Raw genomic sequence first — 13157 nt, forward strand, 5'->3', positions numbered from 1 at the left:
TCCACATGTAGTTTCTTGTGACTGAACGCCTAGCTGGCTCCCATCTATATGACTCTCTCATGCTTTTTACGCCACCCTACTTTGTCGTTAACTGCTAAGTCAGTTATGGATCTGCACTGCCATGTCGACAGACGCCATCGCTCAGCAATATGATCAAAGAAGTATACACTAATTGACTGCTCTTGGATCACAACCCTCATAATTTTGACAAGTGTGTTATGCCTTGACTGTAGTGTCTGCCACTGGACGTTGATGACCTTTTCCATGGCCAAGAAACGAACCAGTCACGAAATGCACAGGCCGCCTTGCAGTTTCTTCACCTCTTCTCTTAATGCCCCAAGAGTCCAATAAACTATGCTACTCCCTATTAGGGAACAAGTGCGCTTTCTATTTGCGATAAACTTAAGGGCGGGTGCCTCAGCATGCCCTTCTACTCTCCCGATTTCTGCTATGACACAACATGCATGATCTGCTGCACATGCAACCTACTTGGACGTTTCCCTGAAACTCCATCTCTTTGTTTTTAATCAACTGATAATTTTGCCTCTTGCAATAAGTTCTACGAGTTTCTCTCGTCTCATTTGGATGCCCTTTGATATTTGGTTCACCTCATCAATTTTCAGCAACACTTCATTGATAACCACATCTCTTCTGCTGATCTTCGATAGCCTACATTACTGCCAGATGTCTAGGCTAACTTCCCTCCCCCCTTTTGTTGTACTGTTTTCCGAACCATGCACCCAAACATGTCCACGATCCAGACAAATTGCTTTCAAGAGTTGTTTCCTATTTTACAGACAGGTTCATGCTGGCGAGTAAATTTTTTCTTCAATTAAATACAATTTTAGCTCGTGTATTCTGCTTACAAACTGTGTTCAGCTCCCCACTGCATTAAGGAAGAAATAATTTCTGTCTCTGGTAGAAGGTAACTCATAAGCATCGCAGAGGGTTCAGGAGAATACTACCTGAAAACAACAAGACCTATAGAAAACGGCATATATCAGAGGACAGAGCACCTCTCCAAGTTTAGATTCTCAATATGTGCGGGGATGTATTCGCTCTAGGGGGCAGGTGTATCAGAGCATGAAGACTAATCATTTCAAGCCATCAGATAGGCAAACTAGTGAACAGATTTCCAAACTGGGCTGCTGCGGCCCATTACCAGGCTTTAATATACGAGGCCTGTTCAGAAAGTAAGCTCCGGTTGATTGCCAAATTGAAACCACAGTGAATATCAGAAATGTTTTACTTGTAACAATTAGCTACACCTTTCAGCTACTTCTCTACGTAGTCGTCGTTCTGACTTAGATTTTTGTCATAGCGTTGTACCAACTTTTCAATAGCCTCATCATAGAAGGCAGCCGCCCGTGCTTTCCTCCAATTCTCCACGCTGGCCTACACCTCGTTGTCTGTGTCAAAATGTTGTCTTCAAAGACAGCGGTTCATGTGACCAGAGATGAAACTCAGGGGGAGACAATTGCAGACTGTATTGTGGGTAATCTCACATCTCCATTTGAAAACGATGCAGGAGCATCTTCATTGCCCCTGCAGAATGCGGCTGAAAATTGTCTTGAAGAAGAAACAGCACGACAGTTATGTAATGTTAGCTGCATAACTTCAGGCGAAATTTCTCACCAGGCCCTCCTACTTGGCGGCAGACACTATTTTCTAGACATCTTTACGCACTCACTGCGAGCTCAGAAATGAGAAGAGCGACGTGATGCTAACTGGGGTTATACTAGAGACACTATCCAACACATCTGTGCAAAGCTTTATCGGATTTTCATAGTCGTTTCCATTTCGCGACCGATCGGAGCTTACTTTCTGAACGCCCCTCGTATTTTGTGTGGGATCTACAATTTAAAAACCTCTCTCACACCGGCCTGATTTAGCTTCACTGATCAGGATAGTAAAAACATGCGTATGTTAAGGGAATTTTCATTCACAAAGCAGGCTTATCACATTCACACAGTTCAATACTGTTTTATCCTGATTAAATTGAGCTTAACTTAAATTCCATAAGGCAGTGAAGCCATTTTGAAGACTCGGTGCGACGAAAATTGTCAGTCGATCTCCTGAAAACATTTATAATAATTATTAACTTTCGGTGATCACATGGGGAAGACCGGAGATCTGCTGGTAAGACCGTGTTAGCCTATTTATTTGAAGTAACTGGATATCTTGAGCATACAAAACAGCAGGTTCGTCCAGTGTAAATCAGACGTTCCCCACTGATCCCGTGCAACACAGCGTAGTAAGCAGACACTGTCAATAATAATCAGTTAAATAATACGCGAACACACTTACTTTAGTTTAGTTAATGTATTAAATTCCTTCTCATACAGAATCTCATCAAGATGGCGACTAGCTCAACAATACATACATATACATCCTTCTTTTACGACTAATCGGCAAGAAGTCCCCTATTCTTTTTATAAGAGAAAACATAGATAGCAGAGAAGCTATTCCATGGAGTAAATGGACGCTCCAAGGAATAATTGGGCTTGAAACTACTTTGCATTGATAATCGGTAAGATAAGAAGAGATATTTCGAGATATGTACTGAGTTATATAATTTATAAAATTTCTGAAAATATCGTAGAGAGACCGCTGCAAGAGACATTACATCGCCCCCCGCAGCGAGCAAAGTTGATATGTATCCACTTTGCGAGCTAACTATTGGCTTAACTAACTCGTTAGAATTTTGTGGAACATACGTTCCTATAAATTTTAAGAAGTTAGTAAGAATTTTTTTGATTACAAGAATTGAAAGAGATTTGGTATCTTCGTTACCTAGATACCTAGTTGTTGCTTTCACGTGTACTGGGGCATACCCGCATCCCACGTACACAACCAGGAAAGAAGGACTTATATACTTGTTAATCAGGTCTACCTATTCAGGAACTGGCCTTCACAGGGAAACCCCGGAAAACCTGGAGGCTTAGACCCCAACTAGGTATCACAGATGATAGGAAAGACAGAATAATTTAGAAATTTGAGAGTTATCTAGAATTCATAGGAAAGATAAAATCTGCCTCATAGCCAAAAAAAAATCTTTATACATGCAAATTTTTACAATCTTCTGAAAAATTTTCTTCATCGATGTCTTGCTGAACTGCGGTGAAAGTGATCGAACAGGAACATGGGACACGGCACGGAGGACAGGCGTCGCATTGGCGTACCGCACAGGAGACGTAACGGATTTGAGAGACCAGAAGGAACCTCAGGAACAGGTACTCAGGATTGTGGCATGAAACAATCGAAATTCGTCTAAGGAATGGTCAACTATTAAAGATTCCTGGAAGAGAATGGTTAGTTGAATTTCTCCAGATTCATTTTGAACTCAAATATGGACCTGATCCATCCAATCTTCCACCTGAGGAATGGGCAAATCCATTCGTCTTATACTTTCCACACCTAGGTGTCTTAATCGATACTGTAGTTGCACAATATCACAACTCCAGATCGGAAAACAATTTTGAAAACATGGATAATTTCATCCATCTTCTTGAGTAAGCCGAAAGGTTCTAATCCTGGTTTTAATTATTTATTTAATTTTCGTTGGCTTTTCCAGGTGAAAGTAGATCTGAATCTTTCCTAATTTGGTATCAAGTACGAATGTGGATAGCATGTCAGAATGTTAAAAACTTTATTATTTGAGACAATTTCCAAAAAAAAATTATATCTTACTCATACATGATTGAAATGAAATTTTGCTGAAAGAGAACGTTTAATTAAGTCTTGCTGCATGATCTCTCCAGCTGAAATTAATCTTTGTTATTGACGATAAAATTTTTCTCTTTTATACTCCAAATGCCGCATTTTCTCATGAACATATATGAATGCAATATAACAATAAACAAATCCAACTGGAAAATGACACATTATTATAAATTCAATGAAGAACTTTCTTATTAACTCTAATTTTATAAACACACACTAAGCTGGTTAATTAAATTCTCTTGAATAGAATTTAGCTCGCGCCAAAAAAAAAAAATTAAAAAAAAAACCAGCGAGTCTTTATATCTGTGGACAGTAGCAATCGATTCTAATTTCCTAACGCGGTTCATTTGTTCCCCTGTGAACTGTCAGTTTACAAACACTAACTTCACACGCAAGCGCCGTATTCGACCATATAGTTTCAGTAAACTTATTCTCACTGGAGATTAACACTCCCTGAATGTATATTATTTCACATGCACAAGCTTCTTTGGTGATCATCCTGTAGACAGATAATCCGTAAGTCTTCACAGCAGCAATAGCTACAGTTCCACTTACTTTTCTAAATATTCCTATACTATCACAGAAGCAATCGCTTACTGTTCATTAAACTATCACAGATGCTTGGTATGCTGTCATTTAACCTATCGCAGTAGCTGAGGCATACTGTCCTTCGCACTTCATTTTTATTTATTTATTTTTTTTAACACCTAAATACTTCATACAGACTTTTCATTTAATTTGAAACACTTTCCTTAAAAGTACCTCTTTAGGTCTACATGGGGAAATAATCCTTTTATTCTTCCAGAATCCGGATATGCTAATAAATACGCACCAGGATTCGGTATATCAACTATTATATATGGACCTTATAAATTAGATTCCATTTTCTGATGGTCTTCTTCAACCTTGATGACTTGATGTGTCTTCTTAAAAGAATTTTCTGTCCGATATTAAAAGTCTGAATCCGTTTGATGTTTCTGTCATGGATTTCCTTCCGCTGTCTTGCTTTCTCCGGAATATTAATGAGAGCGTTGCGAATTTTTTCTTCCCATGACATTTTGGTGTCCTCGAGTTTAGGCAAGTTATCTACCCAGAAGTTTCTTTCGTTATCTCTGAACATCAGTTCATTCGGGGTAAAGTTTGTAGAACTATGAGGTAAATTACTATAAATCTGCTCAAACTCGGTCAAATAGTTTATCCAGGTAGTTTGTTTATCACGACAGTACGTTCTCATGAATCTGTTTAGTTCTCGAAAAACCTGTTCAATTAAATTCCCTTGTGGATGATAGCAAGATGTAAATATCTGTTTTATTCCTAGTTGTGATACTAATTTTCTCCATAAATATCCAGTAAATATCTTCGCATTGTCGGAGATTATAGATTTTGGAATCCCTGCATGAGGAATGTAGTCATTTACAAACTTTACTGCGGCAGCTCTTGCAGTTGCTGATTTTATAGGATATAGTCTAACATATTTTGTAAACACATCACAGAATCCAATAATGTACTTAACACCACCTCTGGCTCTAGGAAGTGGTCCACAAATATCACATGATATAAGTGATCTTGGTGCTTCAGGTATTATTGAGTGAAGCGCAATTTTATTTCCCTTGTTGTCCGGCTTAGCCTTTTGACAGAGAATACATTTCTGTATGACTTTGTGCACTTTTCGCCTTATATTTGGGAAGTAACAATAATATCTAATCTTATTAGCACACTTTACAACACCAACATGACCCCAGGTCAAATGTGTAAACCAAATTAATCGTTCGTCATATTCTTCGGGTATGCAGACACACCACTTTGGATTCTCAGCCTTCCCAGATTTAAAAAATAAAATATTATTCACAAGCCGGTAGTATTCCAAATTGACCATAGGATTTTGTTGATTGAATTGTCGTATTATAGCATTCCATCGTCGATCCTTCTTCTGAAGCTGAGCCATTGTCTTACATAAATGAATATAACTTGTAATTATTTTCTTGAAGAAGAAGCACTGGAAATTCTGCCTTATTATTTACATCCAGTTCAGGTGTTATTCCTTCTGGAGATCTTGACAACGCGTCAGCTATAATATTTTCTTTTCCGGCTACATGAATAATTTGAAACTGATATTCTTGCAGCGACAGCGTCCACCTTGACAAGCGAGGATGCAGCAACTTACAAGTTTGTAAAAAGGCTAGTGATTGGTGGTCACAATAAACGGCTATGCTTGAGCCATATACATAATAATTAAACCTTTTCAAAGACCAAATAACTGCTAAAGCTTCCAATTCCATAGTGGTATATGCTCTTTCACAGGTGGATAAAAATCTGCTAGCAAATGCAATTGGACAAAAGGTTTTTACACCATCGATGTACCTAATTTGAAATAAACAAGATCCTAATCCGACATCTGATGAATCAGTGGCTAAACAGAATCTGACATTCATATCAGGGTGGTATAATAACGGAGCATTTATCAGTTGATCCTTAATTTCACAAAAAGCCTTTTCACAATCATTAGACCATTGCCATGGTACATCTTTCCTCAGGAGCCGGTTTAATGCTTCGGAGTTCATTGCTTGAGTTTTAATAAATCGACGAAAAAATGAAGCTAAGCCTATAATGCCTTTCAGTTGTCTTCTGTTTCTTGGAGTTGGAAAATTTTTTATCGCACTAATCTTCGCTTCTGTTGGAAGAATGCCTTTTGCATTAACCATATGTCCTAAGAATTTAATTCTCTGTAGAGAAAATTGGGATTTTTTTAGATTTGCAGTTATACCAGTTTGTTTGAACACAGCAAAAATCCTCCTAATAAGTTGTACATGTTCCTCCCAAGTTTTAGAGGCAATTAATAGATCGTCCACAAAAATTGTTATTCGACTACGTAGTTCTGGTCCTAGGGTATAGTCCAACGCAGAAATAAAAACTCCAGAGCTGATATTGAGACCAAACGGAACGACCTTGAACTGATAGCTTCTCCCTCCATATATAAAAGCAGTATATTTTCTTGAGTCCTTGTCTAACTGGACTTGCCAGAACGAACTTCTCAAATCAATACTTGTTAAATAGGATACATCTTGAAATTTCTGTATTAACTCATGGATGTTCTCCGGATGTGTGCGCACCGGTACTATAATTTTGTTAATTTCCCTTGCATCTAATACCAATCGAACTTTTCCTCCTGGCTTTGGTACAACAAGCAACGGAGAACAATATGGGCTGTTCGACGATTCAATAAGATTCCAGTTTAACATTTTTTGTATCTCTTCCTGAACTGGTTGTTTTAATCGCCAGGGAATGGGATAGTGTGTGCGGCAAAATGTCTTATGGGGCTTAATCTGTAATGTACAAACATATCCTCTAATAATTCCGGGCTTTTCATCGAAAACTGACTCATATTCTGTTAATATATTGAATAATTGTTCCCTCTGACTATCCGTTAGGCAATCTGACTCAGCAATCTTCTGTTCGACTGTTTGTCTGAAATCCTCTTCTTGAATTGACTTGATCGTTAGTCGGCACATATTATTATTTTCAGCACAAATCAACTGCACTGCAGCACCACGGAAATATCGCTCATACACTGCCTCCTTTCTCAGTAAGATCAGTGTAACCAATTGATCTTCGATTTTAAATTGCACCTTTCCTTCTACCAAGTCCAACTTGCAATTGCAGGCTTGCAAAGTTTCAATGCCAAGAATACAATCTACTAACAACTTTTCCATTACAAGGTATGTGCATTGTGTAGCTACATTTCCCAATTTTATCTCTATAAGCGTTTGCATCTTGACGTTCCGGGATTTTGCTCCCACTGCACCTATAACTCGGCAATTTTGTACTGGTAGGACAGGGATTTTCTTAATTTTACTAATTCTGCGAAACAGATTTCCGGAGACTACGTCTGTAGATGAAGCTGTGTCCAATACAACATTGGTTAAAATTCCTCCCACTTCTGTGATGATCTCAGACACAGGAACCCCTTTATCTTCGACTACACAGGCCTCTAAGTCTCTCGTCAATTCATCTGTCATTAATTCGCCTTCATTATATCTCAACATTGCCACGGAATTAATTTCGTTTAAAACAGGTTTGCCCCTTTTGTATTCCCCGGCCGACTTTACGGAGCATAAAGCGGCCCTCTTCAGTTTAAATGTCGATTATTATTTCCTCTTGAATCATCTACTACTTCTGTTATGACTGGTTGTTGTTGATGACTGGTTGTGTTATTTGCTTCAAATCAAGGGTCAGAATTTCTGTAATTTCTGTACGCATTATTATTATTTGAAGACTGCTGGTTCTGATAATATCTTGCATTTCCAAACATTGGGTTGTATCTGCGGCCTGTCCGATTGTCTTTGAATCTGCCCCTCGCAGCACAGTTATTGAAATTTCCATTTCCGTTGAATCTCTGACTATCGTAGTATAATAATTATTAAATCCGTTTCCGTTCCGGTTTGCGTTTGGCGCCTCAATCGCTCTCCTCTGCATAACCGGTTGTCTTGGCCGATGTTCATCTTCCTCGATCATATCTGTAGTGTCAAGCGTAGTCATGAAAGAGTCAAGGTCATGCTCATTAATATACAGCATTCTATTTCTGATGCTGGCCGTAAGTCGAGATTTTAATATGCCAATCACGTCTTGTAGAGGCATAGCCTTATCCCAATACCGCGATTTGTTTATATATTTCTCAAAGTATTTCTTTAAAGACCCACGTGAAAAGGAAAAAGGTTCCGGGTATAATACCTCCTGCCTTAAACGTTCTTGTACTCCTTCAGACCAGTATTTGGATAAAAATGCTCGTTCAAAATCTTCATATGTGTCCCAAGTTGATATCATATCAGATGCCCATATAGCTCCTGACCCCTGAATATAACCGGTCACGAAACAAACCTTTTGCCACTCACTCCAATTTTTTGGCAATACTCCCCTAAAACTTCTTATAAACACTACGCGATGAACATTTTTCTTGTCTGTGTTGTAGATCTGGAATTGACGTTGTTTCAACATTTTCTCCTCAGTATTGCTTTTACAATTACAGGCATTATGACTACCCTCAGAGTGTTGTGATTGATGTTGATTGCAAAAGCGAACGTGTGCATTAATGTCACTGTCTGTACTTGATCGGGTAAGTAATGTAGCTTCATTGATAGATCTTGTTGTGGGTTCATTTCTTTGCGTGGAACACAAATCTTCTCGAGATACATTTAAAAATCTCTCAGTGTTTTCTTTCCATTGTTCAAGTTCTTCGCCTAGTTGTTCTTTGGCTTCTCGAAAACCTTTATTAAATAAATTTCCTGCAGAACTCTCAGCCACAGATGGTATAGATGCCCTGACCGTATGTTCAATATTGTCTGAAGAAATGCTTTGTCTTTCTAAACTTAACTGCGAGAAATTTCCCCCGAGAATGTTTACCTTATGATCAACCTTGTCTTGTCTCTCCTTTATGTTATTTATGGATTTATCCAAATTTTGGATGTCCTTCGGGATCTTGTCTTGTGATCGTCTCAAATCCTGCATATCTGCTGACATCTCAGTTACTTGTTGCTTTAATTTATCTTGAACTTCAACTAATACCGGAATTACCGCGATAGAACATTGCATCTGTTCTTGTGCTTGAACTATCTGTGGGATTGACTCGACCTGCTCTTTAATAGTATCAAGCTTAGTGGCAACATACTCAGTTAGCTCTAGGCGTAACTTCTTCGCATTTTCATTACACTGCTGAGTGACTTTCTCAATTTGAGCAGCTAATTTTAATTCTGTCTTTTCATTCTGAATTTTCAATTCTTCTGCCGTTTTATTTAATTTATCATCAAGTTTCTAAAAACTCTCTACTAATTTATTATTTAATTCCGCTTGATTAGCTTCTAATTGCTCCTGGACTTTCACTTAATTAGCTGCTAATTGTTCATTCATTTCCCTTTTAATCTCTATTTGCGCTTTAGTTATTTCCCTTTTAGTCTGTATTTGCGCTTTAGTTAATTCCCTTTTAGTCTCTATTTGCGCTTTAGTTAAGTCTGTTACATTTTTGGCTAACAGTGTTAACTGCTGCATGATTAAAGTCAATGTGTTTACTTCGTCCTGCTCAGATGACATCGAAACACTTAAGCTTTGTTGTGGGGTCTGACTAATGCTGCCGCTAGGCACTACCTCGGTTAAGCTAGCGTCTAATGTTTCACTAAGCTCAGAAACAGCTGAGGGCTGTTGTGATTCGCTCTGTTGTTGCATTGCCATTTTATAAGCCGCCCTAGTAAGAACCATTAATACACAGAACAACAAATATATAAAGTCACTCGCATCTGAGATAATAATGTCACTGACCTAAACTTTGCATAATACTCACTTAAAATAAACACTTCCTATATAAAGTTCAACCCAATCAATCTGATTCAAACCGATAGACATTTAAATAGTTATTATAAATTTCTATCTACAAAAATTTATTGTATATTGTCTGGCCTGAACGACGTTCTCGTAGGTTGTGGCGAAATTGTGACTTCTGGAACAGGCCTCGTCTTCTTTTCTCTCGTGCACATGCAACATAAAATTCACACAATGTTTAAGTAATGCTCAAAAATGAGTCCTGTCACAGTGAAGCCAAATTTAATATATTTTTTTATGTGACCTACAATTTAAAAACCTCTCTCACACCGGCCTGATTTAGCTTCACCGATCAGGATAGTAAAAACATGCGTATGTTAAGGGAATTTTCATTCACAAAGCAGGCTTATCACATTCACACAGTTCAATACTGTTCTATCCTGATTAAATTGAGCTTAACTTAAATTCCGTAAGGCAGTGAAGCCATTTTGAAGTCTCGGTGCGACGAAAATTGTCAGTCGATCTCTTGAAAACATTTGTAATAATTATTAACTTTCGGTGATCACATGGGGAAGACCGGAGATCTGCTGGTAAGACCGTGTTAGCCTATTTATTTGAAGTAACTGGATATCTTGAGCATACAAAACGGCAGGTTCGTCAGTGTAAACCAGACGTTCCCCACTGATCCCGTGCAACACAGCGTAGTAAGCAGACACTGTCAATAATAATCAGTTAAATAATACGCGAACACACTTACGTTAGTTTAGTTAATGTATTAAATTCCTTCTCATACAGAATCTCATCAAGATGGCGACTAGCTCAACAATACATACATATACATCCTTCTTTCACGACTAATCGGCAAGAAGTCCCCTATTCTTTTTATAAGAGAAAACATAGACAGCAGAGAAGCTATTCCATGGAGTAAATGGACGCTCCAAGGAATAATTGGGCTTGAAACTACTTTGCATTGATAATCGGCAAGATAAGAAGAGATATTTCGAGATATGTACTGAGTTATATAATTTATAAAATTTCTGAAAATATCGTGGAGAGACCGCTGCAAGAGACATTACAAGGCATTTCTTGTCATCGATTTCAATTAATTGCATACAAGTGTTGATGTCTGCCGTGTCACTAACGGTACCCATACTGAGGACTTTTTTCATTAAAAATGTGGAGAGATGTCCTATCCAATGAATGAGTCCATTTTCTGTACGTCTTGCAGTTTTCACGCCATAGTCTTGTGCAACTCTGAAAATACTTACCGATAACTATGAGTAAAGTGGCACCTCCCAACTTGTCGGTCGTGACAAAGTTAATTAGTTACTTAGTAATTTAGTTGGTTACATGTTCTGTGTACCATTTTGGACGATAGATAGTAGTGATGTAGAACTAGTCATTTTACATTCACTTCACAATTTAATTTTACGTAGGATTCTGTTATGAACATTTCTAAGTTTTTTATATATATTAAAATAGAAAAAAAGGTATGTAGATGTGAATTAGTAATTCCTATCCACGGTCTTTTACACATTAGAATTCTATGGAATAGAAGGAGATGTCCAGGAGAAACTTCCTCAGCTTGTTTTCAGACTTTACTTTGTTTTCTGTTACACAGTTAAATCACTGAGTTAGTGATCCAATATTTTTGGTGTTGGATTGTGCACCCCTTTTTGTGCAAAACAAAACCTTAAGTGGAGTAATGAATGTCATTTTTTCTTCTGGTATTTCATTTACTTATATCATTATTCCTTTTGAACTGCAGTGGATTATTTAGAACAAACTTCGTGGAGGAATAAATATACTGTGAAGCAATAGTTAGAATGCTCATCTCTTTAAATAGGCGTCTGAAAGATGATCGTGGGTGAGCACCACATATTAATCTTACAGTATGATTTTGCACAATGAGTACTTTCTTTAGTGAAGATGAGTTACCCCACAGCATTATTACATATGGCATTACTGACTGAAAATATGGGAAATAGGTCATCATACTGATTTATCTCTGCCAAGAATTTTCAGTCATTATAAGTGCAAATGTGACTGAATTGAGTTGTTTTAGGAGTTCCAAAATGTGATTTTTTCAGTTTAAGTTCTCAATCAATGTGGACACTTAAGAATTTGAAGTTCCCAGCGTATTTATTATTTCCACACCATGCTTTACACTTATCACTGGTGTAGTACACTTACACTATGTGATTAAAAGTATTCGGACACCTAATTGAAAATGACTTACAAGTTCCAGGCGCTCTCCACTGGTGATGCTGCAATTCAATATGGTGTTGGCCCACTCTTAGCCTTGATGATAGCTTCCACTCTCGCAGGTGCTGGAAGGTTTCTTGGGGAATGGCATCCCATTGTTCACGGGGTGCTGTACTGAGGAGAGGTATCGATGTCAGTCGGTGAAGCCTCGCACGAAGTCGGTGTTCCAAAATATCCCAAAGGTGTTCTATAATATTCAACTCAGGACTCTGTGCAGGCCAGTCCATTACAGGGATGTTACTGTCATGTAACCACTCCGCCACAGACTGCGCGCTTTAAACAGGTGCTCGATCGTGTTCAAAGATGTAATCACCAACCCGGAATTGCTCTTAAACAGTGGGAAGCAAGAAGGTGCTTAAAATATCAGTGCAGGCCTGTGCTGTGATAGTGTCACGCAAAACAACAAGGGGTCCAAGCTCCCTCCATGGAAAACACGACCACACCATAACACCACTGCCTCGGAATTTTACTGTTGGCACTACACACGCTGCCGGCCGAGGTGGCCATGCGGTTCTACGCGCTACAGTCTGGAACCGCGTGACCGCTACGGTCGCAGGTTCGAATCCTGCCTTGGACATGATTGTGTGTGATGTCCTTAGGTTAGTTAGGTTTAAGTAGTTGTAAGTGCTAGGGGACTGATGACCTCAGAATTTAAGTCCCATAGTGCTCAGAGCCATTTGAACCATTTTGAACTACACACGTTGGCGGATGTCGTTCACCGAGCATTCGCCATACCTATACCCTGCCATCTGATCGTCACATTATGTATCGTGATTTGTCACTTCACACAACGTGTTCCCACTGTTCAGTGGTCCAAGGTGTCCGAATACTTTTCATTACATAGTGCAGATGTGTGGAACGGA

At 38.5% G+C, this 13157-nt stretch overlaps 1 protein-coding gene across 1 annotated transcript in view; it reads left to right on the top strand.

Annotated features, from left to right (window-relative positions):
- Positions 1-13157, top strand: part of LOC124795832 (facilitated trehalose transporter Tret1-like) — a 67458-nt gene that overhangs the window by 22336 nt on the left and 31965 nt on the right. The gene's annotated exons all lie outside the window — the stretch shown is intronic.

This window comes from Schistocerca piceifrons, chromosome 4 (genome assembly GCF_021461385.2).
Source record: "Schistocerca piceifrons isolate TAMUIC-IGC-003096 chromosome 4, iqSchPice1.1, whole genome shotgun sequence".
Taxonomy (NCBI): Eukaryota; Metazoa; Arthropoda; class Insecta; order Orthoptera; family Acrididae; genus Schistocerca; species Schistocerca piceifrons.